The following is a 17,065-nucleotide window of genomic DNA, read 5'->3' as shown; positions in this document are numbered from 1 at the left end:
TTTATTAGTATGATCAAGCAAAGTGTTCACTTGACTGACTGAAATGAGTATGAGTAGTTTATATTTTGCTTTCTCCATGGAATACATGATACAAATGAAATTCCCTAGAAGTTAGTTATTATATGTTAATTTAAAAAATTATCTATGCAAATATAATATTATCTGCATAAAGAAAAAAAACAAAAATTCCTTCCATAACTCCAGCATTTTTCTTAGTCTCAATTTAGGTTTATATGATTTATATATACTTGAAATAACTTATGAACCATGGAGGGCTTTTGGTCAGTAAAAATGAGTAATGGTAGAGAGTTACACAATCTTATACGAGGAAAAGCAAATGTTTATAATTTGTTCTATTTTGCATCTGTCGTGACAGGTGGTATGAATGTTCTTGGTTGGATGTGCCCCAATTTTAAAGAGAAATTCTAGTTTTCAAATCATTTATAGCTGAGCACTGAGCATAATTTCATTAAGAAATTGTTGAGATTATATATTCTATCTCTTCAATCCATCTATAATTAATACATTTCAAATTAATTGTATTTAATGAGCACTTCCTTGTTACTTTATTTTTCTCTAGGTTATTATGGTCCTTTTAATAAAGTTATGCTTGGAGGCATGGGTATACACAGGCATGAAATACTCTTGTGGATAGTTCTCTTTCTCATTGGAGAGACTGTCCTAAGGGTCAAGGAACCATAATTCCAAGTATAATCCCTGTTTATTATTAAAAAAAACCAAGATATGAGGTGGTTACACATGTTCACTTACGCTGTGCACTCTCAAACTCCAGGGAGCACCCTTCGAAAACACAACTACATAAAAGGTGCTCCCCAGGGTTCTGCAATGTGGCATTCCTGACTTCAAAGCTCTGACTGCTTTCCTAACGTAGAAGAGTGGAGGAGGTAAACTCAGGTAGATAATCCTCTATGATGAGCTACATGAGAAGCCCCTCAGGGGGCTAATAAACTGAGGATGAGTAAGCTATGCTTCGTAAATTATATTATTTAGATTCTGGTGAATGGATCACTAGCCAAATGAGAAATAAAACATTGCTTCATTAATACAATCACCAGGTAATTTCATAAACCTGGGGCTATAGTAAACTGGCTTAAATAAAAATAGGCTTCTTGTTTCTTCTTCTGGTCTTCAACGTGGGATCTGGGATCTGTACACAGAGTGAGAGGCAGAACTAAGGCTACAGACTGAACTCTTAGGCCACTTAATCAGCCCAGATGGTGGATGAAGTAGAACTCAGAGAAGTATAGCAGGTTTGTATCATTCAACCTATAAAAATTAGAAAGAATGAGTACAGTGGATTGGTTAAAAAGGCCCTACTTGGGTTCTGAAATAGAATGCAAGGACACCCAATGCAATTGAGTGCAGGAAGCAGAAGTGGAAGGAAAAGAGAATGTGCCAATCCAAGGCAATGACTGTGAACACAGAGACCCAAGCCACCAATAACATATGGCTTAGTGAAAGTTCCCAGTGTCTTTTTTATTTATTTATTTTTTTTATAACTTCCATTTTCTACTGACAATGTCTACTCTCTTTGTTTTTTGAGAGAGAGAACACGTGCGTGCACATGTAAGTGCGGGAGGGGCAGAGGGAGAGGCGGGGAGAGAATCCCAAGCAGGCTCCACGTTCAGCGCAGAGCCTGACATGGTGCTTGATCCCAGGACTGTGACATCATGACCTGAGCTAAAATCAAGAGTGGGACACTTAACTGACTGGGTCGCCCAGGGATCCTGGCATTGTCTACTCTCTCACTTATTTTGCCCATCTTTTCCTCTGTTTTCATTAGCATTGGTTTAAAAAGTTATTTTAAAGTCCTAGTCTGCTAATTCCAACAACTAGACAATCATTGGGGATCTACTCTTTTTTTTCCTTCTTCCTCTTTTGATCATTGGTCACAGTTTCCTAACCTTTGCATGTATCAGAGTTTGGGTTTTTTTCCTAATTCTTTTTGTATGAATGATTCGTGTTTTTGCATGTCTCATAGTTCATTTTTTTTCATAATTCTTTTTGTATGAATGATTCATGGAGACTTAAGTAGTAAGAGGGTTGACTCTCTCTTTTGTCAGGCAGATGGGGTGAGAGGCTGATCACCTGAACCGAATAATTAATTAGCTGCATTGGAGGTGTTAAGTTGCAGCTTTCACTAGACAGTCTACCTCTGATTTCAAATGACTTAAGAGCAAGGCCCATCCTATGTTTTTTGCAGACTGAGTCCTTTAATGGGACTTCACTTTACTGGTGTTCACTATGGGACTACAGGAGATTTGTACTCTATTTTTCAGGTCTTGACTCCTCCCTGAGCATGGTCCTCTGGTATTTTAGTTAAGAGTTTAGTAGGTTTCCATCTCCTCTAATCTGAAAAGTCTGCTTTTAAGAGGTTGTAAATGGAACTCTTAGCCTTTTTTCCTAAAATGTTTAAAATAAGGGAAATGTCAGATTCCTGGGGACGATGGTGGAGTAGGAGGATCCTAAGCTCACCTCACCTCACCCCACAAATACAACTAACTAACACATTTGTGTAAATAACCCAGAAAATGGCAGAACAGACTCTCCAAGGTTAAACACAAAAAAGAGGCCACATCAAAGAGGGTAGGAAAGGTGGAGATGTGGTGGAAAGCTAAGGAGACCTGTGGGACTATCTGTGGGAGGGTGGGATGCTGCAGGTCCCAAGTGGGGAAAGAAGCAAACCTTCACATCAGACTCCCCACATACAGGGAACTTGTGTGGGAATAGCAAATGTCTACAGCATTTGCATCTGAAAGCCAGAGAGGCAAAATTTCATGAGTTCTTAGAATTCAATAGGGCTTACCACCTAAGACTTTGAAAATCAGTGGGCTCAGCTCTTGCAGAGCTGGGAGGCGTAGAGGACAATGAGTCCTCACTCTTAAAGAGACAGTAAAACAAACAGCCCCACTGAGATACAGCATAGAAGCAGCAGTTTGAAAAACACATGGGCTATATGGGAAGGAGGTGTGTTTACTAATCTCAGAGCATGTGTTGGAGGGGTAGGGATCTTTGGGAGACTTCTCCAAGAACAAAAAGACCTGGTGGGTGCTCTTTACCTCCCACCAGCCCGATACACTGACACAACCGGCATAGCGCATACATTTTCCACCTATCTTACTACCAGAGTGGACTGCCCTGTGTGTGTCTGAAGACCTACCTCCTCCAAGCCAGCTGGCTTCAGCAGGGGATCTGTGCAGCTGCAGGTGCCCTCCCATAGTAGACCTTGCTGGCACTGTGTGCCCTGCCCCCACACTGTCCTGCAGACTCACCCCCTCCACCCTTGCCACATTAGGAGTGCTAAAGCTACTCCAAGTCCCCTCTCACAGCAGACCCACACAAACCCTGCTAACACCACAGGACCCATCCCTGTGTTCTCCTGTGGACCTGCCCTCTTCAATACTCTCTTGGCCAGAGCCCATCCAAAGCAGTGCTACAAACTTGGTAGTGTGCAAGCAGCCCTGACAGAAGCCAACACCACTCCAAAGTGACTCCTGACCAGGGGAATGGGGGAGACGAGCATATGCACCAGTTTAATTGTGGCCCCAGCAGAGGGCTGGGGTCAGACTAAAGGTCCCACCAGCCAATGACAGCTTCTCGGGGGACAACACAGGGAAAGCACTCTGTAGGTAGGTGCTACCATATCTCTGGCAAATGCCTAGGCTGATTAAACTCAAGCCCAATGTGGCCCCAGACTGTCCCGACAACAACACAGGGACCAAACACTGCCAACAACAGGCATAGAGAGCCATTGCAGACTAAAGCCACAACATTAGGACACACGGAACACAGACAGGAGATACCCTTAAGATACCAGGTTCTGGTGAACAGGGGACCGTGTACTGCAGGGCACTACAGAACCTCTTTTTCATAAGCCCACTACTTTCAAGAGCGGGAGAAGTAGCTGACTTTCCTAATACACAGAAAACACATACAGAGAATTAGACAAAATGAGAAGACAGAGGAATATATCTCAGATGAAAGAACAGGATAAAACCATAGCAACAGAGCTAAATAAAATAGTGAAAAGTAATATGCTTAATTGAGAATTTAAAATAGCTGTCATAAAGATACTCATTGGACTTGAGAAAAATGTGGAGAATATCAATGAGACCTTAAATAAAGGGATAGAAGACATAAAAAAGAACCAGATGTGAAAACACTATACCTGAAATTTAAAATACACTAGATGGAATAAATAGATAATAGGAAGCAGAAGAATGGCTAAGTGACCCAAAGAAGACAGTAAAAAAAAAATAAGTTAGGGAACTCAGTGACACTATAAAGCATAATAACATTCACATGCTATAGAGATTTCTTAAGGAAAAGAGAGAGAAAAGGAGTCAGAAAACTTATTTGAAGAAATAACAGCTAAAAACATCTCAAATCTGGAGAAAGAACATAAATCCAGATCCAGGAGGCACATAGAGCTCTCAACAAAATCAGTCCAAAGAGTTCTGCACCAAGACATATAGTAATTAAAATGGCAAAAAATGATAAAGAGATTTTTAAAAAGAGCAAGAGACACATAGTGATTTTTTTAGCAGAAACTCTGCAGGTCAGAATGGAGTGGCATGATATATTCAGAATGCCGAAAGAAAAAAAACAAACAAAACCTCAAACCAAGAATATTCTATCTACCAAGGCTATAATTCAGAATAGAGAGACAGAGTTTCCCAAACAAAAGTTAAGAGAATTCACCACCACTAAATCAGCTCTACAAGAACTATTAAAGGGGACTTTTAAGAGTAGAGAGGAAAGACCATAAGGAGGAATAAGAAGACTAGGAGGCAGAAAAACAGTAAAATTAAGTGTCTTAAAAAATCAGTCAAGGAATCTACAAAATAAAAATATGTAAAGCATGACACTATATACTTAGAATGTGGGAGAGAAGTAAAGAATGGATTCAAACTTAAATGACCATCAAGTTAATATCGACTGCTATATGTATACTATATACAAACCTAATGATAACCATAAAGGAAAAACCAGGAACAGACAGGCAAAAAATAAAAAGGAATCCAGGTATTTCAGTAAGGAAAGCCCACAAACCATGAGAGAAGAGAGTAACAGACATATATATGGAGACAAATGCAAATGAAAACACAGTGGTCCACAGTCTTAGGATTCAGCAAATGGTGTCCTAAGAGGGAAGGTTATAGCAATACAGGTCTACCTCAAAAATAGTACAAAGGATAAAAACCATATGATCAGGTTAATAGATGCAGAAAAAGGATTTGACAAATGCAACATCCATTCATGATAGAAACCCTTCACAAAGTAGGTTTAGAGGGGACATAGCTCAATCTAATCAAGGCAATACATGGAAAACCCACAGCTAACATCATACTCAATGGTGAAAAACGGAGGACTTTTCTCCTATCATCAGGAGCTGGACAAGGATTTCCACTCCAAACACTTTTATACAACATAGTACTGGGAATGGGAAAAATGCCATCTCTTCAACAAATGGTGTTGGGAAAAATGGACAGCTATATCCAAAAGAATGAAACTGGACCACTTTTCTTACACCATACCCTAAAATAAATTCAAAAAGGATTAAAGACTTAAATGTAAGACTTCAATCCATAAAAATCCTAAAAAAGAGCACAGACAGTAATTTCTCTGTCATTGACCATAGCAACGTTTTCCTGAATATGTATCCTGAGGCAAGGGAAACAAGAGAAAAAATAAACTATTGGGATTACATCAAAATAAAAAGCTTCTGCATAACAAAGGAAACTGTCAAGAAAACTAAAATAAAACCTACTGAATGAGATAAGCTATTTGCAAATGACATATCTGATAAAGGGTTAGTATCCAAAAAATATAAAAAACTGATACAACTCAATACCTCCAGACCAAACAATCTAATTAAAAAAATGAACAGAAATCATGAACAGACATTTCTTCATAGAAGACATATAGATGGCTAACAGATACATGAAAAGATGCTAACATCACTCATCATTAGGCAAATGTAAATCAAAGCCACAATGAGATTATGACCTCATGCTTCTCAGAATGGCTAAAATAAAAAACAAAGAAACAACTAGTGTCGGCAAGAATGTGGAGAAAAAGGAACTTGCATGCACTGTTGATGGAAATACAAATTGGTGCAGACACTGTGGAATACAGTATGGGGGTTCCTCAAAAATTTAAAACTAGGATTACAATTTGATCCAGTAATGCCACCACCAGGTATTTACCCAAAGAATATGAAAATGCTAATTTGAAAAAAAAAAGTATGCATCTATATATTTATTGTGGAATTATTCACAATAACTTAATTACAGAAGCAGCTCAAGTGTCTATCGAAAGATGAATGGATAAAGATGTGGTATACATACGCAACAGAATATTACTAAACCATAAAAAAGAATGAAATCTTGCCATTTACAATAATGTGGTAAGAGCTAGAGAGTATAATGCTCAGTGAAATTAGAGAAAGACAAATACCATATGCTTTCACTCATATGTGGAATTTAAGAAAGAAAAATAAACCAAGAAAAAAACACAAACCAAAAAACAGACTCCTAACTATGAGGAACAAACTCATGGTTACCAGAGGGGAAGTGGAGAGAGGATGGATGAAATAGGTGAAGGGGTTTAAGAGTAGTACACATACCATGATAAGCACTGAGTGCTGTATAGTACTGAAGAATTACTAATATAACACTGTATGTTAACTATACTGGAATTAAACATAAAATAAAATAAAAATAAAATAAAAAAATAAAAGTCTAAAGAGAATTCTTATTATAGATTCCTTTCTATACTATGTCTTGATTCTTAAACTCTGTAAGACTGCAGGAAATTGCTTTTGGGGGCCAATGACTTTGTCTCTGGTACTGCCACAGCTCTTAGAAAATGTATCATGGGGAAGGCTGGCCCTATGTTTGGACCCTTCTTCCATTTTGACATGTCAGTCCATATGGTTATCAAAATCTCTGCTAATTTCTCTTACTCCTAGTAGAGTCTTCTGCCAATGGGAAGATTGATCCTGATATAATTCTCAGACTTAGGAAATATTCCCAATGATGGAAATAGCTGGCAATAGTAGCTTTCTTGGGGGACTTTCTCCACAGTGGAATTTTAATTGTTTGCTTTTTAAAAATTTCATAGCTCTCTGATTTATTAGTATGATTTTTATCACTTATCATCCCCCCCACCACACAAGATGTGCTGTCAGTGAGGCTGATTCTTCTCATCATTTATTATTTTTTACTATACCTTCTATATATCTTCTATATCCTAGAAGAAGAAATGTCTACTGCTGTGTTACCAGAAATAATAAACTTGACTTGTATCTATTCCTGCTATTTTTTCAGGATTATATGGCTGTTTTCTTGTTGTTGTGGTCTGAATCTGGTCCCACCTACCCGTCTAATCCAGTCTTCTCATCTGTCACATTCATTTTTTTGCTTATGATCAAATAAGACTGCTACTCTTCCAGTGTTGAACTAAGAGAGAATAGCCCTGCAACCCCTTTTGTCACTGTATCTCAAATATGTGACAAGTCTACAACACAGTGGAGGTCTACTAAGATTTTTCACAACATTTTCTGATCACCTGGGACAAAGGATATAATAAAACACAAACAATAACCTGCAGGCATTACATCAACCCAGAATCATGCTTAGAGTACCTTTACATTCCCTGCCTACCTCTGTTGTCACTAATAAGAGTATGCCACACACTATGATCACAGCATAGGTTAAAGTGATCACTAGTTCTCTCAGTGATAGATCAAGTTTTCCATTACCACTCTTAAGGTCCACCTCCTTAATCTTCATTTTTTATTCCAAAATTGACCACAGTTTCCCAGGATGATTCATAGTCAATACATATATTGTCCATTGCCTCAACAAAGCAGTCATACAGTGGTCAAACAGTGTAACACTTAACATTGCTAAAATCTTTTTATAAGTAAATAACACCATTTATTAGACATTGACAGTCCAGTTTAAGTTTGCTTGTGCTAAGTTCCTTTACTTCCTTCCTAGCTTAATCAGAGGTTCAAAAAATCCAGTGTCCGTCCAGTACCAAAGTCATCTTACTTCATGTTTCAGCAGTTTAACTTTGTGTCGTCTATTCTGTAGGTTAGTTAGGGAATGCACTGGTATTAGGGAAAGCATCTAAAATTGTCAACTGAGGGCCAAAGTCAGGTGCAACAACCACCATGAGAATTTGTCTCTAGTACTAATTTCAGATGTCTTTGGGGTGGGTTTTAAATGTTTGTGAATACGTATACATTGTTACATATCCAAGTGTTTGTAAATGAAGGTAGTATTCAGCCAACATCCAACTTCATAGGGAATTGAAGCAAGTTCTTTATATGCAAAATGATAAAGAGGATGAAATTTGTGTGTGTGCATGTGAGAGAGACAGTGTGAGACAGAGTGAGAGAATGAAACTGCATGTAATTTTTAAAATAAGAACTATGAAATGGCAGTGTTTGAACAAAATGTACAACTTGTATTTTAATTTGGATTGTGAATTTAATATAGAAGTAAATGATGTTCTAATTTTGATTTCAATGCCCAAGTGAACTACTTTGCCTTAGACAGAGACCATAGATTCACTGACCCAACAGCAGGATAACATTGGATCATGTGAAAAGGGTGGAAATGTTCTAAAAATCATGAGCTGATACTTTACATCTCTTACCAGGTAGTAGTTTTACTTATGATTCTATCTTAGTTCTTTCCCCTGAAAAAACTACTAACTCTAGACATTTCATCCTCAGTTTATTTTATTAGTATCCAGTTTCCAATGGGCATAGTTTCTAGTTCTGTTACAATCTCTGAAGCAAGCAACTAGGACCTAGAAACCAGGTTCCATGAGGAACAGTTGAAGGAATGTGAACATTTCGTGTGTGGAATGAAGATTAGAAAACAACGTCAAATGTGTCTTTGTATATTGTAAGAACAGTTACATGAAAAAAGATTAAGAGAAACTTGAACCGGAGCGCCTGGGTGGCTCAGTGGGTTGAGCATCCAACTTCAGCTCAGGTTATGATCTCACAGTTCGTGGGTTGGAGCCCCACGTCAGGCTCTGTGCTGACAGCTCAGAGCCTGGAGCCTGCTTCAGATTCTATGTCTCCCTGTCTCTCTGACCCACCCTGCTCACACTGTCTCTCTCTCTCTCAGAAATAAATACAACATGAAAAAAATTAAAAAAAAAAATAGAGACCTGAACCAATAAAAGAAAACTGTGAGAAGGCAGATTTTATTCAACCAGGTGACTTGTTATCAAACAAATTGGTAAAATGTAAGTTGGTAAAATGTACAAACCTCCTTTTACAGATACTGAGCTTCCGGTCACTGCACGTGCTAAGCAGAGTACAGAAGTCATCTCTAAGTGTGATTGTTGAAGCCATTTTTGTATTGCCTGGAGCAGTTACATTATGTAACTTTTTAAAATAGTTTATGATACTGTTGGGCTTTGAGACTTTGCTGGCTTCTGAAATAAATTTTAAACTCCTAAGTAAATCTGTAGCAAAAACAGGGTCTGATTCTGTCAATGGAAAATAGACAAAAGGAAAAGATACTTTGGATTTGTGAGATCCTTCCAAAAATTACCTTCTGAATAAAATTATTCGTTTCAGAGGAAATGTAAAGGTTAATGCACCTTCTGCTAAATGGCAGCACCAAGTCTGTAGCCTATTTTATTTTATTTTTATTTATTTTTTATTTTTTTAAATGTTTTATTTATCTCTAGGAGAGAGAGAGAGACAGCGTGAGCAGGGGAGGGTCAGAGAGAGAGGAAGACACAGACTCTGAAACAGGCTCCAGGCTCTGAGCTGGCAGTCAGCACAGAGCCCGACGTGGGGCTCGAACCCACGAACCGTGAGATCACGACCTGAGCGAAAGTCGGACGCTTAACCGACTAAGCCACCCGGGCGCCCCTCTGTAGCCTATTTTAAAATTTCTCTGACTTAACTCCAACTTTCTAGAAGGTAGATTTCTGGGTTATATTCAAACTCCTGCTGCTTGAGCATGTATTGTTTTGTTTTCTATTAGAGATAAGAGATTCTTTTCCATGTGGATATTCCTTCATTTATATTGAGCATGTGTAAACTTGCAGAATTATTCTAACACCCTTGGATAAAATTATGACCAAATAAAACAATTCCCAGGGCTTTTACAAGAAATTGATGAATTTGTCATAAATAGATCTCAGACACCTGAGTTTTAAATCACGACTTTTTCCCCATTTCCTTGACTTGAGTATACCAAGAAAATAATTGAGCATGGAAATTTTGTTTTTTGGCAAAAGATCTTGGTAAAAATCTCTTAGCTAGCTAGCTTTACATGTATATTTATGTAAAAGTGGTTTCTTAGGAAACCAAGCAACATGGGCATAGCTGGAAAGCATGTCCACTGAATATTGATAAACTGAGGATGCAATGCCTAGAAACGGTAGACACATCAGGTAAGAGAACAAAGACTGACAGTCATCAGTACAACTAGTACCTGATAACAGGCATAAAGTGCTAGCTCACATTTATCTACAGTATTTCCATTCCTTTCCACTTTACTCATTTTATGTATCCATACATAAAATATGGTATGTTAAGAAGAAAAACATTTAAAACATGTTTGCTTAACTCATCAATATTTCCAAGACACTACTTGATAGGGTGAAAAGGAATGAGTCTATTCTAAAACTATGTTAAAATGTTTTCTTTTTTTTTGTGGACACAACACTAATTTTGTGGATCCAAAGGCATCTTTGGGAATGTGTATTCTTTCACATAAGATCCCTCTCCCACCTTACTTCCTCCTTCTGATCTCAGAAAAGTAGGCTGAAAAGAATATTTTCTTACGGAAACCATTAACATGGCAAGGATGGCATGGTACGTTGAGTAGGGAGGTATAACTATGGGAATCACAGACCCCAATTTTCAAATATGATCCTAATTTTGTAAAATTTTAGTGTCTGTAATGAAGATAGTTCAATCAATAGCTTATTAAATGTGGTTATTTCTTATAAAAATAATTAGAAATGAAGAATAACAAAAGTAGTACATGTAATGTATAGGATCAATGAGAAGGAAATTTATGGCCTTAAACAGTAATTCTTAAAAAATAAAAAGGATAGGTGGGTGGCTCAGTCGATTAGGCATCTGACTTGAGCCCAAGTCATGATCTCACGGTTGTGAGTTTGAGCCCTGCATCATGCTCTGTGCTGAAAGCTCAGAGCTTGGAGCCTGCTTTGGGTTCTGTGTCTCCCTCTGTGCCCCTCCTCCCACTCATGCTCTGTCTCTCTCTGTCTCTCTGTTTATTTATTTCAAAAATAAACATTAAACAAATTAAAACATTAAAAAAATTTAAAAAGTAAAAAGGATACAAATTAATGATCTAAAAAGCTACCTTAATATGCCATAAATCCAAAGAGAGTAGCAATAAGGATGTAATAAAGAATGAAATGGAAAGTAAAGATGCAATGGAGTCAAATTTTAAAAATTTGTTGTTTAAAAAGAATAATAAAATTTGAAAATTATCTAACAAGATTAGGAAAAAATAAATAAAAAACCTAGGGCATGAGTTAATAATAATACTAAGAAAACATAATTTTAGATAAAGGAGAAATGAAAAGATATAAACAACTTTTTGTTAACAAATGTTAAAATGAAAATGAAAAATTCCTGGCAAAACGATAAATTATATAAAATGACTCAAGAAGAAAATGACAAACATTTTTTTTATGTCTTTATTTTAAGAGACACAGTCAGAGAGTGAGCAGGGGAGGGGCAGAGAAAGGGAAACACAGAATCTGAAGCAGACTCGTGGCTCTGAGCCGTAAGCACAGAGCCTGATGCAGGCTGTGAGATCATGACCTGAGCTGAGTAGGACACTTAACCCACTGAGCCACCCAGGTGCCCCCAAATATCTTTTTTAACGTTTATTTATTTTTGAGAGAGAGAAAGAGACAGAGTGCAAGTGGGGGAGGGACAGAGAGAGAGAGAGAATCTCAGGCAGGCTGCATGCTGTCAGCATAGAACTAGATGTGGCACTCCAACTCACAAACCATGAGATCATGACCTGAGTTTAAGTCAGAAGCTTAACTGAGCCAACCAGGCACTCTGACAAATCTATTTTGAAGATGGAAACAGAGGCAAACTTACTCATAAATATAGATGTAAAAATCTCAGAGCAAAATATTAGCAAACCTAATCTAGCAGTGCACAAAAATGATCATAATGAATTACCCCAGGAATATACCAGCAGCTTCACATTAGAAAATCTATTAATGTAATTCAATGCATTAATAGATTGATGAAGTAAAGCCATCATGATCATTTCAAGAAATGCTGAAAAAGATCACAAAATTAAAAATCTATTTAAGAAAAAATTGTTAGCAAATTCACAACAGATGGTAAATTTCCTAAAACCTGATACAGAGTACCACCAAAAACAAAGAACAACATTCTACTTAGTGGGACATATTAAAAGTGTATATTTAAATATCAGAGATGCTGCTATCACTTTTCCTATTAAAAATCAAACAGAGGTCCTAGCTCAGAAAGTATGGGAAGACGAAAGAGAAAAAAGTATTAGACTGAAAGATATAAAACTGTCTTTATTTCCAGACAAGACAGATAAGATGGTTTTCACTGAAAGCTCCCTAAACCCTATAGTTAGAGTGAATATAATTTAGTAACATTGCTAAATATGAGATCAGTATCCCACACAATCACATTTCTATACAGCAATAATTTTGTCATAGATTTTAAAACCCAGGACCACTGTATAAGGAATCTTCAGAAAAATGAGCTATTATTTAAAGAAAGATAGAACCCTCTGTAACAGAGTATAAGAGGTGGAGTCTAGATAAAGACCTAAATGAGAAAGTAAAATGATGAATATTAAAAAAGAAACCTAAGAGAAATCATTTATGATGTGGGAACTTCAAAACACAGTAAGAAAAAAGTAAGATGGATTTAACTGCATCAAAGTTAAGGATTTCTTTCAATAAAGGACAACATACGCAATACACAGATAAAATGGGATAAAAATCTGTAATGTCTAAAGCTAATCAGGGATTAATATGTAGAATATACAAGAAATTTGGGAAAAATGATAAAGGCAAAAACCCTCTTAGAAAACTGAGCAAAACGTTTTAGAAACAAGCATTGGAAAGACTAACAAGCATTTGAAGGGATTTTAATTCGTTAGAGCTCAGATAAATGCAAATTAAAATAATGAGGGTTCCTAAGTTTCATTCTCTGCTAACACTTGTCATTTCCCAGAGTTCTAATTTTTCCCAATCGTCACACACTGTTAATAGATATAGATGTCTGTGCTGGCCACTTGGGAGAACTGTTGGCAGTATTTACTCATTAGGTGTATTCATATCCTATGATGCAGATATTCTGTTCCTAGGTCTACATACCAAATAAATATTCACATGGTTCACAGTATGATACTGACTAATGTCATATGCAGTGGCAGGGAGTGGAAAGTATTCTGCATTCCAGTCACTGAGTAGATAAAATGTGGTAGATGCATGCATACCTTAAATTGAAATATATGCACAAAAATAACAATAAACATTATGTAAGAATTCAAACAAAATGAGAAACCAAACTAAATGGGAAGGGGAATATGGGGATAACAGGAAATCAATGAATGTGGTCTAGTGATGACGGTGTCCCAGACATTAAGAAGTACAACTGGTCCAACTCTGCACTCAAAAGTTCAGAAGAGGAGGAAAGAAGACAACACAGCAAGTACAGAGAAATGTATCTAATCAAAAGATGTCTAAGACACTGATGAAGAAAATTACAAAGTTTTATCATATGTTATTAAAGATTTAGAAAATCTAAATAAAAGATTACAAACTAGTTAGTAGACAGGGAGAGCTATTTATTGCTGTAAGATGTCAATTCTCCCCAAATTGACTCATACATTGAATAAGACGTCTCTCCTTCAATCCAATATAATTTTACATAGAACTTGGCAAGAAGATTCTAAAATTCAAAGAGCCAAAAAAAAAAAAGAAAAAAAAAAGAAGAAGAAGAAGAAAGGCTGAAAAAAAAAAAAACAAAAAAAAAAACAAAAAAAACCCACAAAAAACCCAAGACTCTCTTACAGCACAAGTTTGAAAGGCGTCATCAGGATTTACTATAAAGCTTTAGTAATTAACAGATTATGGTACTGAGATTTTGGAAAGATGGTAGAGTAAAAATCCTGAGCTCAGGGGCACCTTGGTAGCTCTGTTGGTTAAGCATCCAGGTTAGGCTCAGGTCATGATCTCACGGTTTGTGGGTTCGAGCCCCGCATCAGGCTCTGTGCTAACAGCTCAGAGTCTGGAGCCTGCTTCAGATTCTGCGAATCCCCTACTAGTGCTCTCTGTCTTTCAAAATTAATACATTTTTAAAAATTTAAAAAATAAAGAATCCTGAGCTCACCTTGTTCCAGGGACATGGCAAGATAACAACTGCATCTATGCAGCTAACCCTAAAAACAACCTGAGGACTAGCAGAATAGACCTTCCAGAGCTAAATCTAGAAAGATGGTCACACTGAAAAGGATACAAGGGGTGAACACTGCTGGGAACCAAAGTCCTTGTATGACTAGATGGGAGGGACATCACAAGCACAGAGAAATAAGAGGATCAGACCCCATGCCAGTCACCCTAGGCAGTGGGGACCTGCAATGAGAAGATGACTCCCCATATTTTTTGGTTTTAAAAAGTAGCAGGGCTTAAATATGGGAGCTTTAAAAATCAGTGTGGTCTTACCTCCCAAAGAGCCAAGGGGTGATAGAAAACTGAGTCCCCACCCTTAAAGGGCCAAATATTTTACCCTGAGACACAGCACAGAAGCAGCACCTTGAAAAGTGCCTGGGGTATACATGAAGAAGCTTTATTGACTAATCTTAGGATGTGTGCCAGAGGGGCAGGAATCTGTGGATTTGTCAGGGAACAGAAGTACTGGTGGTCACCATTTCCCTTCCTCTCCCTCAGCCTAGATAGGTGGAGCCAGTGGTTATACTCTTTATCTACCTTGATGGCACTGTGTGCCCTGCCCTAGTGTTCTCCTGCCAACCTGTCCAATCCAAGTCATCTGCCTTGGCAGGCATTCATCCAAAGCAGCTCCAGCCCACCAGAATGGTGCCACTCCAAGAGGCATCCTGCCCCGGGAAGGGAGAGAGAGAACCCCATAAACCACGAAGCCTGCACTGCCTGCCACCTGGCCTCTTAGCTGACTGTACAGGGAACAAACCTTGCCTTTCAGTAAGCCTGCAGCTATGGCAGACAGGCTAACTGCAGATTGCTAGGGTGAGTGCTGATCCACCTACCAATAAGCTCCCTGTATGGCACATGGGCCTCTCAACCACTCACGGAGCCAACTCTGCCCAATGTGCCTACAGCAACCAAAGCTGGTCATTGCAGTTGGCTAGGCTGAAGATAATCGTGGCTCAGACATAACGGGAAGGCACATGCAGCCCACATAAGAGACACTCTTGGACTGCCTGGCTCTGCTGACCAGGGGGAATTCCACTACAGGGCATCATGGGACCTCTTTTACACAAGACCACTTTCCATATCATGAGACAGGTGAACTACCCAATACACAGAAACAAACACATAGAGTTAGACAAAAGGAGACAGAAGAATATATCCCAAATGAAAGAACAAGATAAAATCACAGTAAAAGAGCTAAATGAAACAGAGATAAGCAATATTTCTGATAAAAAATTAAAAGTAAGTCATACATTAACAGAAATTTCTGCAAAGACATACAGATGGCCAAAAGAAACATGAAAAGAGAGTATCATTCATTATCAAGGAAAGGCAAAATAAAACTACAATGAGATATCACCTCACACCTGTCAGAATGGCTAAAATCAAATACATAAGAAAAAAGTACTGGTGAGGATATGGAGAAAAAGAAACCCTTTTGCACTGTTGGTGAGAATGTAAACTGCTGCAGCTATTGTGGAGAACAGTATGGAGGTTCCTCAGAAAATTAAAAAATAGAACTCCCCTATGAGCCAGTAACTGTACTACTGGGTATCTACTCCCAAAATACGAAAACACTAATTCAAAGGAATACATGCATCCCTATGTTTATGGCAGCATTATTTACAATAGTCAAATTAGGGAAGCAGCCCAAATGTTCATCAACAGATGAAGATGTGGTTGGTATATTTATACAATGGTATATTATTCTTAAATCTTGCCATTTGCAACAATATGGATGCAGTTAGAGAGTATAATACTAAGTGAAATAAGTCAAAGAAAGACAAATACCATATGATTTCACTCATATGTAGAATTTACGAAACATTAGTATAAGCAAAAAAGAGAGAGAGAGACAGACAAGAAACAGACTCTTAATTATAGAGAACTGATGGTTAACAAGAAGGGCAAGGGGTGAGGGGGACAGGTGAAATGGGTGATGGGTATTAAGGGGGGCACTTGTTGAGATAAGCACTAGGTGATAGACAGAATTGCTGAATCACTATATCGTACACCTGGACCTCATATAACACTGTATATTAACTACACTGGAATTAAAATACTTAATAAAAAATTAATGGTCATAGGGGTGCCTGGGTGGCTCAGTTGGTTAAGCCTCCAACTTCAACTTGGGTCATGATCTCACAGTTTGTGGGTTTGAGCCCTGTGTTGGGCTCTTTGCTGACAGCTCAGTGCCTGGGGCCTGCTTTGGATTCTGTGTTTCCCTTTCTCTCTGCCTCTCCCTCACTAACCTCTGTCTCTCTCCCTCTCAAAAATAAATAAACATTAAAAATTTTTTAAAAAATTAATGGTCATAAAAATATTCATTGGACTTGAGACATAAGTGGATAAAATCATTGAGAAAGTATACAGAGACAGGAGATATTAACAAGACCAGTCAGAGCTGATGAGTTCAATAATGAATTAAATAAAATACATACAGTAGGGCATCAATAACAGATTAGTTAATGCAAAAGAATGGATCAGCAGTCTGGAAGACTGGGTACTGGAAAGCAATGAAGCTGAACAGCACAAGAAGGAGAACAGGTTAAAGAAACTATGACATTAT

At 37.8% G+C, this 17,065-nt stretch overlaps 1 protein-coding gene and 1 non-coding gene across 2 annotated transcripts in view; both read right to left on the bottom strand.

The window, feature by feature from the left end:
* The window catches only part of RNF180 (ring finger protein 180), a 171,959-nt gene that overhangs the window by 33,641 nt on the left and 121,253 nt on the right, over positions 1-17,065 (bottom strand). The window lies entirely within an intron of this gene.
* On the bottom strand, positions 9,843-9,927 carry TRNAE-UUC. The gene has a single exon. It is a non-coding gene; the product is annotated as a tRNA-Glu (tRNA).

This window comes from Hyaena hyaena, unplaced genomic scaffold (genome assembly GCF_003009895.1).
Source record: "Hyaena hyaena isolate Hyena2069 unplaced genomic scaffold, ASM300989v1 scaffold_768, whole genome shotgun sequence".
Classification (NCBI taxonomy): domain Eukaryota; kingdom Metazoa; phylum Chordata; class Mammalia; order Carnivora; family Hyaenidae; genus Hyaena; species Hyaena hyaena.
This window is presented reverse-complemented; position numbering and strand designations above follow the sequence as displayed.